Source organism: Hirundo rustica, chromosome 5 (genome assembly GCF_015227805.2).
Source record: "Hirundo rustica isolate bHirRus1 chromosome 5, bHirRus1.pri.v3, whole genome shotgun sequence".
NCBI lineage: Eukaryota > Metazoa > Chordata > Aves > Passeriformes > Hirundinidae > Hirundo > Hirundo rustica.
Window position 1 is genome coordinate 6469478 of NC_053454.1, and position 17404 is coordinate 6486881.

Here is a 17404-nt window from a genome sequence, read left to right on the forward strand (position 1 = left end):
CAAAAACTGCCCTGGCTTGAGGAGGTTCCAGTCTAATCTCGGGTGCCACTCGGGTGCAAGTGACCACAGGACTGCTGAGTGCTGACAGCCCACATTTCATGGTGAGCTCACACGTGCAGAGTTCGTAGAGCAGCACAAAGCTTGGTCTGAAAAGAGAATGTCCCCACCTTAACAGCTGAGACAATGCAGGGATCTGTGTGCCTCAAATTGCTTTAGATGACAGGAAGCTGTCAATTAATTAGACATTAAGGACTAGGTGAAAATGAAAGCGAAGTAATCTTCATTAAAAATATATGGCTCTCGTTGTGTGGGTTTTTATTTATTTAGATTTTGTTATTGAAACATAAGTTGTCAGTTATCTAGCACGTGTCTTACTGACCTAGAGGAATAACCTTCACGTTGTGTTTGATGCATTGTAAAGCATATGCATAGAAGTAAATAATGTGGAAACAAAGATTTTCATGGCTTCATTAGCTTAGACTAACAAAGGCCCAGGCCTGCATAAGACTCTACCCTTGGCTTCACAGAGTTGCGTATAAAATTAGACCCCAACCTACCAGGCACATCTTACTATATCTGAGCTTGACTTTGTTGTGCACTGAAAACTCATATCCTTTGCACGTTACCTCAAGTGTAGTATGAAGAGAACCTCAACTTTTGTATTTCTTCCTTAATTTTATGTGGACACTAACTGCATAATCCTAAAATTGCAATAATATCCTGCCCCTCTTTAATAGATATATTAATTATATTTCTCCCCCTTAATGGGCTGCTCACTTTATGGTTTGGGGACACAAAAGTAAATTTTAAAATCAATTATACAATTACATATGTAGCAATAACAGAGCACAGAGCTAATCGTCTTTGGGTCAGTACTATAACCTTCTCATAATGCGGGTTTCATTAGGGTAAGGTCTATTATTGCAAAGAATTACAGAAATAATGGGAGTGGGTGTATTCAGCAAGAAATAACAAATGAGGGTCTTTCCTAGATAAGAGAAGCTGTTTGCTGGCTGCAGTGTGATAGCAGGCCCCTATAGTGTATGTAAATTGATAGGGTCAACTTCCTTTGGTGTATGCGATGCACAGTGTACAAGAATTAATTTCTGTATCGTTCTGGAGAATGGCAGGAGGAGGGCTTCCAATTATCACTCATCACTGGATACAACTGAGCTGAACCACAGAGCCAAGAGTATGAAAAAGGCTGTAAGGAGACATGTGAGATGGGCTAAACACTCATAGAACAGCACTCTTGAGGCATTATATGCTTAATGCTTTCTGTTATCTCCAGGGTTTGCAGCAGAAGTGGTAGTTGCCTTTGCATACTGTCTTAGGTGTGCCTTTGAACAATTTGCTTTCAAATATAATCGCAAAAAAAAAAAAAAAAAAAAAAAAAAAAAAAAAAAAAAAATTTGCTCGACTTGCAGATATTCACCATTCTAGTAAACACATGTGAGCTTAGTTTTACAACAGCTGGTAAGATGACCTTAAACACTTAAACTCTGCCTTTGTTTCACAGTGGGAAGGTGATTTTTATGCCAGGTAAAGGACGTACTCTTCAAAAGCACATAAACATCAAAGCCTTGAATATTTTTTTCTAGGTATGGGAGGTTGATATTCATATATCATTGAGGTTCTGGAAGCACACAGTTAATTCAGATAATTAATGATCTTATAACCCATAGATGCCCTGCAGCTTGCCCAGCTCCTGACCTACCAGCCCAGGTCCTGGCAACCATCAGAGAATACCACTTCCCTTCAAAGAGAAGAACTTCCTTTTCCAAATCCTTTTCCTTTTCTAGGTAAAAAAATGCCATTGTAAGGGGCTGGAAGAGAATGCAAAATCTCCCCTTCAGAGTTTATGCCATGCTCCAGCTCCTATGGTGTCTGTGTGGGGTTAAGGTGCCACACTGGTGCTGGTGTGACATGAGAGCTGCTTAGCCGTTTTTACAGCATGGAATGTGTGACAGAAATTTCAGAAACCACAGCACCGGTGTTACAAGCTATTGTAAAAATACCAAGAGTATAAGCAAGGATAAGTTTAATTAAATTTTAATAGTGCTTGCTATTAAATTCCTTGCATTGCCTTTCTGTGTTGTCTTGATGGAATGTAACTGTTTAGTAATTACCTGTGGTGTTTGTTAATGCTGCCTCTGGGCAGGGTGTATGGCAAAAATTTGACTTCATATTTAAAGAATTAGCTTTTAAATTATGTGTCTGGGATTCCTCGACAACTCTGAGTTGCCAGAAAGTGATTAGTTAAAATAATATTTCCAGGAGTGAATTCACTATCACATTTTAAGGCTATTATTATCTCTTAGTAGTTAATTAATGAGAATAAAAGAGGCCCTATGGCTGGGGTTTTTTTTTAATTTCTGGCAAACTTCCCCTCATTCTGAAATGATCAAACTGATGCTTTGGCCAAAAGGCATAGACTTCTCTACTGCATCACAATCCACCTAAATGAATTCCATCCAGCTGAAAGTCAGGTCTCTCATTTGATATCTGGTGCATTATAGCGCCTTGGTGAATCAGCTGAAGGGATACTCTTAATCTGACAGAACTAGGTGTTCTCCCCATCTTGGGAACAGCTGAAGTATAAAAGATGCAATGTGAATAAATAGATTTTTGCAAAGCAAAGTGACTTAAGGACTTAGAAATGTTCAGTTCAGCAAATAAAAATACCTTTCTGTAACCCAGCTTTATGCAACACCTGCACATGACACCATCTATATTAACATTCATAATATAGCTGTAATGATATATAGAATTTAGCTTCCCCACCAGTATAGGTATGTAATTTACACAACTGTGGTTTATTGCAACAGATAAAAAAGATGACTCATGAAAAATTTCTTATTGAAGCCTAAATTTAACAAGATTTAAACAAAGCAGCATTTGAATATATGTTTAATTTTGAATACATTTCACTACTCCATCATTTCAGTGAAATTATTCCCCTGGTTAAAATTAGAAATTAGATACCTACTTGAATTTGAGAATAAATTGTTAATTTTCCAATCAATTGATTTTTATTTTCAGTATTTGGCCATAGCAAACAGATAAGGTTCAGAGTTTTTCAAAAAGCGAAATTAAAGATACACCCAACATTTGCAGGTCTTTTCAATAGATAACTATCTGCAAATCACTTACTAAACCCACCTTAGCTATAAATGCAGCAAAAATAGCTAAATACACTTGCTTAGAGAGCTCAGTATAACTTAATCCCAGCATCTTTTTACAGCGCCCCAAAATACTTTGTAACACGGAGTCAAGGTTTCCTTTTCTTAAGGTCTTATTATGGAGAAAGTTAATTTCACTTTGAAGTCGGAGGCCTTACCTCCCTGGCTGCATTTCCAGCCCTCTGACAGCCCCATTCAGCTGGGCCCGCTGATATGTTGTAGAGATTTGAAAGTAAAGAATTGCAAGGAGTGCAATTTAATCCCAAAGTCATTACCTAAATGCTGAGATAGGATGGGGATTACCACCAATGTAAATGAGATATGAGACAGCCAATGGATTAGGGGACCCTTTCTTTAGGATGACTTCAGCAAATAGGCTAAGATAAGGAAATCTTTGTAATTACATGGAGCTACACTGGTCAATTCTGACTTTTAAATACCGAGGCGCTGGAGAAAAGGAGAAAAACCCTACATATGTTATTCTGTGCAATATTAAGTAATTCCTTTCTGATTCTACAGAATCAATAGAAGAACATCACACCAAATGAAAAGATGAGGGCTGCCTACATGTCCTTTTGTGACTGGTATCGTTCCATCATTTTTGGTAATATCATTTCCAAATTAAATTTTATGGTCCATTACATACTAGCTCAAACACTTTTCTAATGGAATCTTAAATGGAACTGACTTGCTTTGCGTGGGGTTTGTCTCTCAGTTAAGATGTTATTTAGTTCTAATTATCAGATAATGAACTCAGGAAATTTAATTTTTAATATTTATATGTCAAAAGTCCATTGTACTTTGGTTAAAGGCTTTAAATTAAAAATTAACATGGACAGAATACTAATTGAATATTTTTCCTATCTATAAGAGTGAGAAATGAGTTACATAGTTCCCAGATTAGCTTGTTACACTGCAACTGTTTACTTAAAAACTTAATTTAATCTTCCGAAATAAATCACAAATAAGGAGATCAGGGAAAATGAGTCTGAGAAGCTTTAGGTATACAAGCTTAAAGTGCATGTCTTTATATGCATTGTGTCAATTTCATATCTGCAAGGTATCAGAGCATATGCAAATCTCTGTGCATAAATACGATTTTCAAATCATAGTGGTTGTTTTTAGGGGTGTTCTCTCCATCATCACTTTCTTTGCCCACTTCTCATTTTGCATTCAATAAAGAATATAAACCTGACTTTTCTAATATTCTTTCACATTTCAGAGTAAGATGTATAAAATTACTGAAGAAATGAGAAAATTATATTTCTTTGAACTTGAAAGCTCCAAGAAATCTCTGTCCACTTTTATGTCTGTCCTCTCTGGTCTCTCTGTTATGGTTACTGGGCTGTGCTGTAACTGAGGAAAACTGGGTTCAATTCTGTCTGCTGCTGTCTATTTGGGTGACCTGGGGCAGTTCTTGCATGATGTGGAAACAAGAAAGTTCTGGTTTTATATCTTGCTGTTGTAACAGACCCTGGTAACTGAGCTAAAGCCTCCTCTAATTATATATAACATATATGGAAAGAGACCTTCTTCAGGACAGAGCCACAGCAGAGCACACAGCCCATGTTGGATGAAAGAAAGCTCAGGGATTGAAGGTGAGTGTTGATGTTGTCCACATTAGTATTTGTCCCCTTTTATTCTCTTTTCTAAGGAAAGACTCATCTGCAGCTGACTTTCCCCCAAGGACTTCAGTTTCTCCCCAAGAAAGGGAACAAGGGAAACGCACTTTTAAAACTGTCTTCACTCTCTAACAGGTTTTTCAGGAAGTCTGTAGGGTATTGATCCTTGGAGATGCTCAAAACTGTCCCGGACAGGGCCCTGGACAAACCACCCAAACTTCAAAGCCAGACTCACTTTGAGTAAGGAGCTGAACACCAGGGGACTTCCAAAGGTCCCTTTCCAGTTATTCTGTGATTCAGTTATCTAGGTCCTAAAAGCTGGCTGACCTTTTAATGTGTGGGATATAGATCTGTATCAGAAAAGATCCTTTTTAAAAACTCACTTTCCAGAAAATTGGATGTGAAGAATATCTTCCAATGATATGTGCACCAAGTATTGTTGGTATGACATGATATATGAGTGCAGATGATGTATCACTTTGCTTTAAAGAGACTGCAATCTATGTGTCAATCATGATTAAATTCCTATCTAACTACTCTGTAGTCTTGATTTACCAAACCAGTCTTGTGAGCTTCTCTCAAAGAAAAAAACTCAAGACAAACAATTCTTCTTCACTTCATCCTCTGACAATAAAAGCAGGAAGAATCTGCTCAAATTTTGCTGGCAGGTACTCCAGATGTGAGTTTATGATTTCTCTGGGCACTTTACTAGAGTTAGTTTTGATTCACAGCCCTGGAACTGAGACTGAAGGTTTTGCCCACAAGAGCTTTTAAAAGTAATCTTTTTTTGGAAAAAAAATAGTTATGCAAACAGGTGATTTGGTTGAAGCTAGAGTTTATTTCCTAACGTGGTCTTGGATCATGCCGAACTTCAAGCTCCATTCATCATGTCAGACCTTTATCCATTTTGTCCCTTTAATGTTCTTTCTCAGACTCCACTGACTGCTAATCCCTCTTCTATTAGTAAAAGCAAGAAGTGCAGTAGGAGAGCAGACGAACTGAAGTGACACCCTTGAGTATGCGTGAAACTCCACACATACAAATATCCTGTGTCTCACAGGTGCTGGGCTGGGTTTTGTGGAAAGTGCACGGTGCATTATCAGCTGCCAAACAAGAACAAAAACTTTAGTAAAGTAACCATTATATTCCTGATGGAAAACTATGTTCGGGTTTATATACCTATACTGCAATAAGCTGGGATCATAGTGGGGGTCAAATAGTATGGTGTGTGCTGTCAAAAAAGTGGGGATTCCATCATGGTTGGGAAGAAGAGGCTGATGATTCTCTCCTATCAGTAGAACAGAGTGTTTCACTGGTTCCTGGGAAACCATGTTTTGGAGAAAGTCTTTCCCGAAACAGTGCCTGCAGCAGGGAGGATGAAGGGATTCTAGCTGATGTCTAAACAGCAGAACACGTCCCCCAGTGGGCCTGCCACTGTCTTCAGCACAGCCCTGGCTCCACAAGCTCATGGCACATACTTTCCCTTCCCACCAGCCTGTGGTAGTCCTCTCAGATACTTACCCAGGATTTTCAAGGTGTGCTGGGATGGAAGGAGTTACTCATTTTAAATCAGTTGTGAGTAGTATCATCAGCTGCTGAAAAAAAGTATGACAATGGGAAGTGCCATGAGGAAATAAACCTAGCGTGTGTTGATTATGTTTAGTTAGCTTGTGCTCACTGCTCAGCAGCACATCACCCCAGATCAATTAGTACCAGAGGAACACAGAAGCATGGAAAAGGCACAGCCAAGGTATCTGCTCTTGTAGGCAGCTGTCTGATTCCCTCTCATTCCTCCACCAAGCAAATTTCTCACATCTAATTTCTTTCCAAAGTAAATCCAGAAAATTTTTGCCGACATATTATACCAATGGACAGATAGTTAATTCTTTTTTAAATTGACTGTATATTCATATGTGGGCATGTATGTTTCTGATGTAGGTGGTATAATAGAGCTTTCACATTTGTTTTTGCTTTTTAATTGAATTGTAAATTAATTTGATTAATAAAAATCCTCAGTAGCTCCTGAATTAAGCATATAAATATAATATATTTCAAACTGGTCATTTAAAAAATACTCTTCTAAATTTTCTTTTCCTTATATTTCCCTAGGGCTGTAGTAGTAAGACTAGAGTGGGTATATGCCTTTCTTAAATGTTTACTTCCCTTCTCAATGGGTAGTTGAATGAATGATTGTCAGCAGGGAAGTCTTATATTCTGTGGTATTTCTTAGTCTCTTTTATATTATACTGCACCCTGAGCATGTCTAATATTACAGGACTGAAATGATGAATCTATAAGTAATGCCTGAAAAATATCAGGTACCTGAATTGAACAGTTTAGCCATGTCTGACTTATTTTTTTTCCATCTTTAGAAAGGCCTGTTCCTTTTACTTCTGTGCTATTTTTGTTTTCTTTTAATATGTGCATTGTCTTGACTCCTGAACACCCTACTGAACCCTGGAAAAGTTTCAAGATTCTGGAGTAGGACCCAGCTGGATTTTTTTTTTTGGTGACAGGTAAATAAGAGACTTCCTTCTTCTCAAAAGCTTAGTCTGGGAGGAATAATGAGACAGTACAGCGATGAGACAAGAAACCCAAAATAAGAATAGGAAAATGAGGATTGATTGGGATATCGAGTTGAGACACATACATGGCATATGCTTAGATCTTTGTCTATGATAACAGCTATGCAAAACCTTGTTTCTCTATTTGTTGTTTTAATATAAAGCATTATTGATCCTTTGCACATCAGTCTTTTGATCTAGTATCTCTTAAATCGTCACCTCTCTGATTTGTGGTGTACACTGGAAAATCTGCATTTCTGTGAGAGCCCTTCCATGTGAAGCCAAATGCTCCAGTCACTACAAGGCCAAGATATATGTTTTAACAAACCAACAAATGATCTTTCCATTTTAAACTGATTTGAAAACAATTGCCTTACTGTTGCTCCAGAGAAGGATGGGTCTTTCACTGTCATGAGGTCACTTTGCAAGTTTTAATTGCTGGGTGCTGCTCTATCCTTTTATGGCTTTTGGAGTGATAAATAGCTCATCAGTTCAAAAGCTGGTCTATATAAACAAGCTTATCTCTGCCCATAGTCTTTAATGAAAAATGAGTTGTGAGTATCATTGTTAATCATGGTAATTGTTAATGTTAAGAGGGCTGGTATTATGAGTTTTCCTATTAGGGTTTCAATTCGTTATATAAAATGAATAATCTAGGAGCCATCTATAGCATTCTAATTTTAATTATCTAGTGGCTGCATTTCAGGCCACCCTTTCTTTATTGAGATTAACAAAACCCTTAGTATAGTAACCAGTGTCTTTGGATGTAATTGGGCAAAGTTACTTGAAATGTTCCATATATAATTATATCATCAAAGATCAACCTATTACACTAGGATGTGCTTCCTTCTGGGAATCTCTTTCTATTCATTTTGATTTAGCTTAGCTGTCTTACACTGGCAATTTTATCCACATTTTTTTTCAGCTCCATATTGAAAAAAAAAACCACCTACATTTTATGTGTTTAGAATATAAGGCATGTAAGCAAAAGAAGCAAGGCAGATTTCAGGGCTCGTCAAGGCCAGTTTGAGAAGTTAATGTATGGAAAACAAAATGACAGATGAAAAACATATTTAAGACACATGCTAAAACTTCATACAACTCCTTTGAGAGGCAGCAGCAGTGTTGAAAATAATTATGGACTACAGTATCCAGAGAGAAACTCCTAAAAATTTGCCACTCTTCAAGCATGCCTGCTTCAGCTTTGTAAGATGAGGTAAATATGAGTGCATCTTCTCACCATCATTTGAGGTACAAGTACTCATTACAGCAGCATTGTAGCCATTTAGATCAGTTAGGGAGGTGAGCTGGTTTTAATACGAGTCAGGGATGCAGGCCTCCCATTTTCTTATTTATATTTACATTATATACTAATTATATATGACCTAATAAAGTTTTACTTAAGGGAATGCAGAAGATGCAGGTGACATTTACAGGTGTTTATTACAGGGATAGAATAATTTATTTTATTTCTAAAATAAATACAAGATTTCTGCTGAAAGAGAGGATGGAAAGATTAAAAGAAGTACAGAAAGGAATAGGTTTAGGATTTCCCAAAGGGAGTTGTTACGTTTTTAAGAAACTCTTCTACACAAACATACAAGGATCTGTTTATCATGGGAGGAAACAGAAAGATATGTGGGAGCTGAACATTACACCAAAGGCAGTGGCACTGGGGCAACAAGATATTTATCAACACACTCTGCTGAACAAACTACCTGGAAGGGGTCCCAGATGTGAATATACTTAAATAGCTTTTCCAATCACATTAAATATTCCAGTACAGGTGAGCTGTTAACTGTCCTTGTCATTTATATAATTTGAATTATCATCAACTCAGTCACCAAAAGGCTGGTTTGACTTTGATGTTTGCAAAATGTTGAAAGTTGAAAGAATGACATTCTTTCTTCTTGGGGTGATAAAAGACGTTTAGCTCAGGACTGCAAGTCCTTTCACTTCTTGGCAACATGTAGTCATAGAATATGTCGATCCTTTGTCCTTAATGTGAAGTAGTTTTTTAGGTCATAGAAGAAGAAGTCTCAAACCCTGACTTAAGGTCCTTTGGGGTTGCATTTATAACTATTTTGACATGGCAAAAATCATCTTAATGAATTGTGAGTGAAATTTAAGCAGTGATCCAGAGATTTAAAAATGCTCTGCATATTTACCCATCCCTTTCTTGATGTGTTCTGAGTTTTATAGCCTGCAGGGTGAGCTGAGTCCTGTATGTACTCATGAGAATATGGCTGTGTATAGTGAGAGGCCAGTAGTGATTGCAGCTGATGGTAAAGGATCTGGTTCTTCCAATGCTCTCACTTTCCCCCAGCTCTGGAGAAAGTCTGAAGAAGACAGTAAGATTAGTCCTGGCTTATTACAGTGCAAATAAGTTTGCTCTTGTTGGTAAATGTTCAGTATATCTGTTTAATGCTCCTAGCATGACCTCCAGTGAGAAGCTCGTTGGCTGTAGACTGAAATAAGACCTGGCAGGAACTCGGTGCTCTGCAGCTCCTGTCAGTCCCAGAGTGCTTGTCAAGGTTATGAGTTGAAGATTGATAGAGCAGTGACTGCACAAGCATTTTTACGAGCAGGGAGAAGTCACAAACAGGCTCTGGGTGTTAGATCCTCTGTTACAAAGAGAATATTGGCCAGAATCTGAGAGTAGTTGTCCTCCCCTTTGCAAGAAGTGTTATGGAAATCTGTCTACTGTAAACTTGTGTTCCTTCTTGGAACATGATTCAAACTCTTAATTAACTTATTTTATCTATCTCCAGGTATAACTTCTGCTGTATAACAGGTGCAGATGGAGATATACAAGCAGTTAATTAAATGGTGATAATTCTGTGTATTGCAGGAAGGCATATACAGAAAGGACATGTGAAGCTGTCTTGGTTTTGAAAGACAGTTGTCTGCCAGGGAAAGCTAGAGCCTCCCTTGGAATGGAAAATGTAACCCCCCTTCTCTCCAAATTATTATATTTTTGCAATTAGGGGCTTTCAGGCAAAGATATGGGAATAGGAGTAACCATTCTTTACTAGGAATATTTTAAAAAAGGAAAATACAAATGTAATAGTACAAAAAAAAACCCCAAGCAAGTGAGGAAAAAAAAAAAAAAAAATCCTGGAAGAACCCTGACAGAGTCAGGGATACGTCCTGGCCACCTGTTGATCAGGGTATTGGAAGCAGTGCAAATAAATCCTCCTGGAGTAACAGATGTGGTTCTGTGAAGTAGAGATGGTCCTGTAGAAAATCCAGTGGTGACGAGATGGGTCTGGTCTTCCTCCAGGATCCAGTGGAAAAACAGGATCCCTTGTGTCCTTCAGTCCCAGTTTTTATCTAGCTGGGAACAGCTGGCTCCTCCCCCACTGGGTGGAGCATCTCCCAGTGGGATGATGGAATGTGCCATGTCATTGGTGGGCCCTGATGGCCCATTATCAGAAGATGTCCCCTGGAGGATGGAGGGGTGGATTTAATGGCTGGGACATTATCAGAAGACATCTGCCCCCCAACCTCCCTGGAGTTACAAGAGGAGGATAAAATATCTCCCAAAAAACAGCTTTCAACAGATGAAATAGAACACACATTTTTAGGTTACATAACCCAAGACAGAAACCTAGGAGTGAACTCATAATATGTTCCCCACATCCCAGGCATATCTACCAACCTGCTCTTCTGCCAGCCCGCACCTGAACACTTTTTGCAAACAGCTGACTGCACAAATGTGGAATGCACTACATGTTCTTAACATGCAGTGAATTCAGGCTACAAAGGAAATTTTTACACATCACCATAACTCTTTCAGAGCACTCTCTTTAAAAGATTAACAGGGTCTAACACTGGTGAGCTTATTTTATTTTAGGTGTGTGGTAGCTCTTTCAAAACTACGCAGTTTCAAGCCCTCAGACAATTTAAAAAAGGCAATTTAAATTCACAGATAATCAAAATTCAATATCTTTTGATCAAGGAAATTTTACTTTGGACATTTTATCTTATGTTGCTGTTTATGGCCAAGAAGATCAGTTGTGACACACAATATTTAAAAAAATTAAAAAGTATTAGGCAGATTTCATGTGCGCTATTCAGCTCAATGTACTCCAGTAGCAATGCTTTTCCCACACCTGATGGTAATGGTGGCTTTCAGCTCAAATTCTCCCTGAGCATTTTGCAGAGTCATTGTTTTCCCAGGATGATTTCCTAGTTTTGGGTGGAGTTTTGGCTTTTGTTTTGTTAGTTTGTTTCTTTCTTTTTAATGTGGGAAAAATCAGGAAAAAACACCAGCTTTAGTAAACCAATTGCCTGCACCCTTTTCTCATTTGATTTAAAGGACGTTTTGTGAGGTTACATCAATGGGCGCTTTTCAGAAGGCGTACGTTTCAGAAGGTCATGGTTATAGGACAGATATTTTTGGACACAAAGTGCTATAATGTTTTCCAGTGGAGCAAGTGGGCATGTAAAATTGTTTCTGGCTGTTTGACAGAATGGAGAGAGTAGTGGACCTCTTAGTTTATTCTGTCCTGGATCAGTTTGACCAGAACTGTACAGAATGTTTCCATTTGAGTGGTGTGCCATCCTCCAGGCCACTATAGGGACTGTTGGCATTCCTGCTTCGAGCCACACAACTTGTGGTGGAGGAAGAGCATTTTTCATAGAAGACATCAAATAAAAGGATCTGCAGAGCAACCTTCAGAAGAGCTGAAAGTCAAGACATTTAAGAGAGGAGTGCAAGTACGATAGGTAACATCCGCACATTCTTCTTCCTGAGTATCTGCTTGGGACCTAGATCATTGTCATGATCAAGTATCCTTACTTGGATGAGCCTGGAGCACATCTCGTGAGCAGCAGCTGAGGGAACTGAGGTGTTTAGTCTGGAGAAAAACAGATTTAGGAACCTGCTTGCTCTCTATAACTCCCTGAAATGGGGTTGTAGCCAGGTGGGGGTCAGGCTCTTCTCACAAGTAGCAGGTGACGAGAGGAAATGGCCTCAAGGTGCACCACCTTGAGGTTTAGATTGGATATTAGGAAAACCTTGTGCACTGAAAGGGTTGTCAGGCACTGGAAAAGGCTGCCTAGGGAAGTTGTGGAATCACTGCCCCTGGAGGTATTTAAAGGATGTGTAATATGGAACTTGCGGATGTGGTTTAGTGGCGGACTCGGCAGTGCTAGGCTGATGGTTGGACTCAATGACCTTGGAGTTTGTTTCCAGCAGTAGTGATTCTATGGTTCTATTCTCTGATTCTATGTAATTTAATATATTTGCCAAATATTTTCTTAATTTATTTTGGAAGAAATTGTTGACAGTCTAACTCTCTTAACCATGCACACATCCACAAGTCTAACTCTTCCTGAATCATGCTTGAACATCTCATGTCAAGACAGAAGAAATCTTTGACTGAAGTGACTCCTTGCTGTCTCTTTGTCCTCTCACAAGCCTATTAGTCTTTCATTCATTGTAGATCTCTGCTGAAAAATAAAGTCAAAACCGCATCACCTGGAACTCTGGACACAACCAAGCTTTGCAGTTCAAGACTCTAAGTTACAGAATGTACTGGATAGGTAATAGAATGGAAATGAAGTAATATTTCAATATTTTCATGCTGCCTGCATTACAATTATGATGTTAATTAATTATCTGCCTGGCAGTTAACACCATGCAGAGGCATGGTTTTGGTCGACTTCCTGCTGTTCTGCGAGCAATGAGTAATTAACCTCTCCTCTTCCCTGGGATTCTCTACAAGATGATCAGTGTGTTGATGATATAATTATTATTAATTCAGTTTCTGTGTTTCGTTGACATTGTTAATTACTTGTCGGTAATCAGCTAATGTTTAATCTTCCTTGCTGGATAGCTTCTTGAAAGGCTGGTTGAAACAGTTCAGAGAGGTTTCCCAGCACATTCTCACTCATTGCATCAAGTGGTGGTCAGACCACAACTCTGAATAAATTATTATCTATATACTACAAAGAGTCTACTGAAGCTGAGGAATTTGGAGACCAAATTAAATTGCTGCTTTCACTGTTATAAGAGTGAATATGTAAAGTGGTTGTCAATAAATCAGGAAAACAAGTGTGATCCCTCTTGGTGCCAACTTTAAAAATTGATCTCAACCTAAAGAATTGTCAATATCATCTAAAGAGTAAAATTCAATTTAGTGCTGTTTTTTGTTTTTTGAGGATTAACTGTGTATAACCATCCATAGTGTTTTTATTTTCAGTAAAAGTGAGAAATCTCTTTCCTAGAATCTTCCCTGAGTCTGGAAGCATATGGGTATTGCATGCTATGTTAAAATTATCTAAGGAAAAGTAGTTTTAGCACAGATTTTAAAGGTAATGCCAAAAGCTGTTCTTTTTTTTTTTTTTTTTTTTTTTTTCCCTGAATGTGTTACTTAAATCCATATGTCTTTAAGTCACATTAAACTGATCCTGTTTCTCACTTCTGTAAACAGAATGAAAAGTTTAAAAAATATTTTCATAAAATAACAGTCAGTTATTTTTTCCACATGGGTTATATGCACCAACATTACTAGTTAATTTTCCTTAAATTCGTAAATCAACATTTATCAGAATATCAAAAAGCCATCAGATTATTGGGGTGGAGCAGTAAACGATTATATTCAGGGTAGTCTTCTTTTGAGACTGGAACTGCCATTGTGTTTCTAGGGAAAATGTCTAGCTTACAACTACAATTGCCTGAAGAGACCAGAAATTCTGATCTCTGGCACAACTGGGCTTAAAGTGATTTAGGGGATAGAAAGACTTTGAGAAAACACAAAGATCTTGAATCAAAATACTTGATTAGAGGGAAATCATACATTTTTCTCTGCCTGATACTGATAAGGTCTCAGCAGTAGAATGTTATTCAGAGTGCAGTATTTTGTTTCAAGAAATGGACCAAAATTTCAGAGAACAGGAATGATGAGAGAACACATGGACCATAAGGAAAGAGTGAATTAATTAGGATTTTCAGCCTGAAGCAGAGAAGGTTGGAGTTCTATTCACAGTGACGGCCTCATATTTGCTAGGCAAAAATAGAGCTCCTCCATGGCTATGTCTGTGAAGGCTAAAATTAAAAAAAATAGGATAACACTGTAGCCAGACATTAGGATTGGATGTTAGGAAAGTTTCCCAGAGCACAGCCAGGAGATGTCAGGAGGTAAAGGGGTTCAAGGAAATGGAAGCAGAGGAGCTGAGGAACAGGAATAAGGAAAAATTGAAAAGAAGAAGGAAGAAACACCAAACTTGGCAGAATTATGTGTCTGAGATGATGAAGGGATACTTAAGCAGAAGGGGTTGTGCAAAGAGGAGGAGGAGTAAAGAAAATCCTGTAAGAGCAGCAGGGGATGGGGAAAGCAATAGTACAGGCAAGCAGACTGAGAATAAAAAAGAAATTTAGGAAATGTTAAAGAAGTACGAGTTAGAGGAGGACAAATGCAAGCTAGGAATAAGTGACCTGGTTATATTTCAGCAGGAGTCTCACAGACGATGCTATAAGAAGTTCAGTGGAGATTTTTCCAATACCATTTTCATTCTGAGCCCTAATCGCTTTGCTCTGCAAGAATTTAATGCCAAAAAATCTGCTTTTACCTGAGATTATGTTCAATTTTTGCTTTGAACCTTTTGCTTGCGAAAATTGGAGTAAAACTCAGCTGATTCCCCTACTTTGTACCTTACGTTGAAGCCCTGCAAAAAGCTTATACATTATGCTAAAGATTTATTTAGAACCACAGTCTCTCCCATGTCAACTACGAAGTTTTATACTTGTACCAATCCCAAACCAGCTCAAAGTCAAAGAAAATTTGGGACAATGAGGTGTCATAAATTTCAGAAAGTGTAATCTCTTCTCTTACTGGAAGTTTCAGTTTCGCTTTTAAAGTCGAAGAGTAAAGGTCCACTCCTCCTTTGCAAAACTCATGTCAAAGCCTGGTCTCACCAAGATAACTTAGCTGACTTGTGTTGCACAGAGTGCTACACTTGAAGGGGAAAGAGAACATTTTTTATTTCCTAAGTTTCGCATATAGGTAATATAAATGAGTATGCAGATTGTGGAATGGTTCATATTTTACGTATTCAAGCTCTGGTAATAGGTGGGAGCAATATGAATTGTGCTTATGTACTGAACGAAGCCTAGTTACAAAGCCTGTCTTTGATAACACTCCTCATTTTATAAGCTGTATGACATGTCAATTTACTGGTTTTGTTTTGGAGACTGAGAATGTTGCATTGAAGCTTCAAGATCAAAAGAAAGGTTAAAACAGAAGAACTGTTGATTTCTTTCTTCCCCAGGTGTAAATATCCTCATGTAGCAGAGGGTGACACCCTGTATTATCTGGAAATAGAGATTCCTGTTGTACATTCCTTTCACAGAGGATGGCTCGGTTGTTATGGTATTTGTCTGCAATGTGGACAGCATAGCTCTAAACATTGCTACACTGTTACAAACATTCTGGATGACCTTGGGAAAATTTTTCAGACCCAGATCATCAACATTACTTTGATGCCTTGTGTTTGCAGGGCTGACGTGACCTGGCAAAGTCTGAATTTCAAATGTTTTCTGTTTAATGAACTGTTTGCAAACACCTTCATGCAGGCAAAGCACAAGCTACTAGGTCATCCACTATCTCTATTCTTCAACTATCCAACATTTTTGGATATTTGTTCAGTGCTTGTTGTGGTTGGTGTCTAACAAGTCACTTCTACAGTATGAAATGATCCGAGTAACATGCAAAATAATAAGGTTTGACATTACATTTACACTTGTGTAGTGAATTCAAGGTCAGTATGAGCTATTGTCTGTTACCTGAGTCTATTATTTAAATAATGGTATTCAAAGTACAATAAAATAGATTTCCTGCAAACAAGCTCTAGAAATAGTTTAGACAAAATTCAGCTCCTTTTAATCAAAGAACTCTCCATGAATTTAAAAAATATATTAACTCATTTACACAATAAAATGGCAGATGGTAATAAAAAACCCCGTCAATAAAACATAAATTGAAAATTCCGCTGAGAAGACTTTATTTTTTAAAACCTAGTTGTGATATAGTCATTGTTTTGGTTGCACAAGAAGAATCTTCTACCAGTAGGAACTGGCAGTTTTCAAAGGTTTTAAAAATGTCTCCTGCTCTAAGTTATAACCTTAGGAATGAGACTCTGAGAGTCAGGCTGTGCATTTGACCCTCCATTACTGCAGCCAGAGCCACATCACCCAGTTTTTCTCAGTCAAGGTCTCTGTCACTCTGTTTTCAGCACAGTCTACTATATAAGAAGCTTTCTGCTCTATTTATGTCACTTTTACCAGCACAACTCATGGTGCACCCCAGGAGATACATAGTCCTTTGTCAGTATAAGTGCATCTACACTGAGGTTTTGGGTACAGAAGAAAGGACTTCCTTCAGATCCTCAGAAGAATTATTTGACATAATTTCATTATTTCACTTTTCCTGTTACCAACTCCTCTAATAAAACACACCTACCAGAGGGGTATTCCTGAACTTCATCATTTCACTATTTAGAAATGTTCTTATAATTTTCAGATAAAAATTATGATTGATCAGCTTATGTACATATATTCTGAGCCCATGCAATTCTGTTTGCTCTGTGATGTGACCCTAATGAAATTTGCACTGTGATGTTCCTTTAGGATTGGTCTTTCCATTTTTTCAGAGCAATAAAAATTAGAGACTTCAGTTTTTAATTTGTGGTGGTTTTTGGATGCTAAATATTCTGACTGTGATGGCTTTTAGAGCATTAAATGTCGTATGAGTATCACAAATACAAACGAGATCAAGGGTTAAAAGTCACAAACAAAATGAAGTGGTTGAATAGAAAATCTAGCTCCACCTTGCTAGTTCTGGATACAAAATGTAGAAAAGCAGAAAAAAACAGAAAATTTCAGCTGACAAGGGAATAGTTCACATTTGTTGCCTGTTTCTATTGTGGCCCAGGTTTAAAGGTGTGACAGCAGAATTCCTTTTGAATGAAGATTTGGTGGAAAATCTTCATCTTTTTCCTTCAGTCTCTCACCTTCACAGTATCAAGAGTC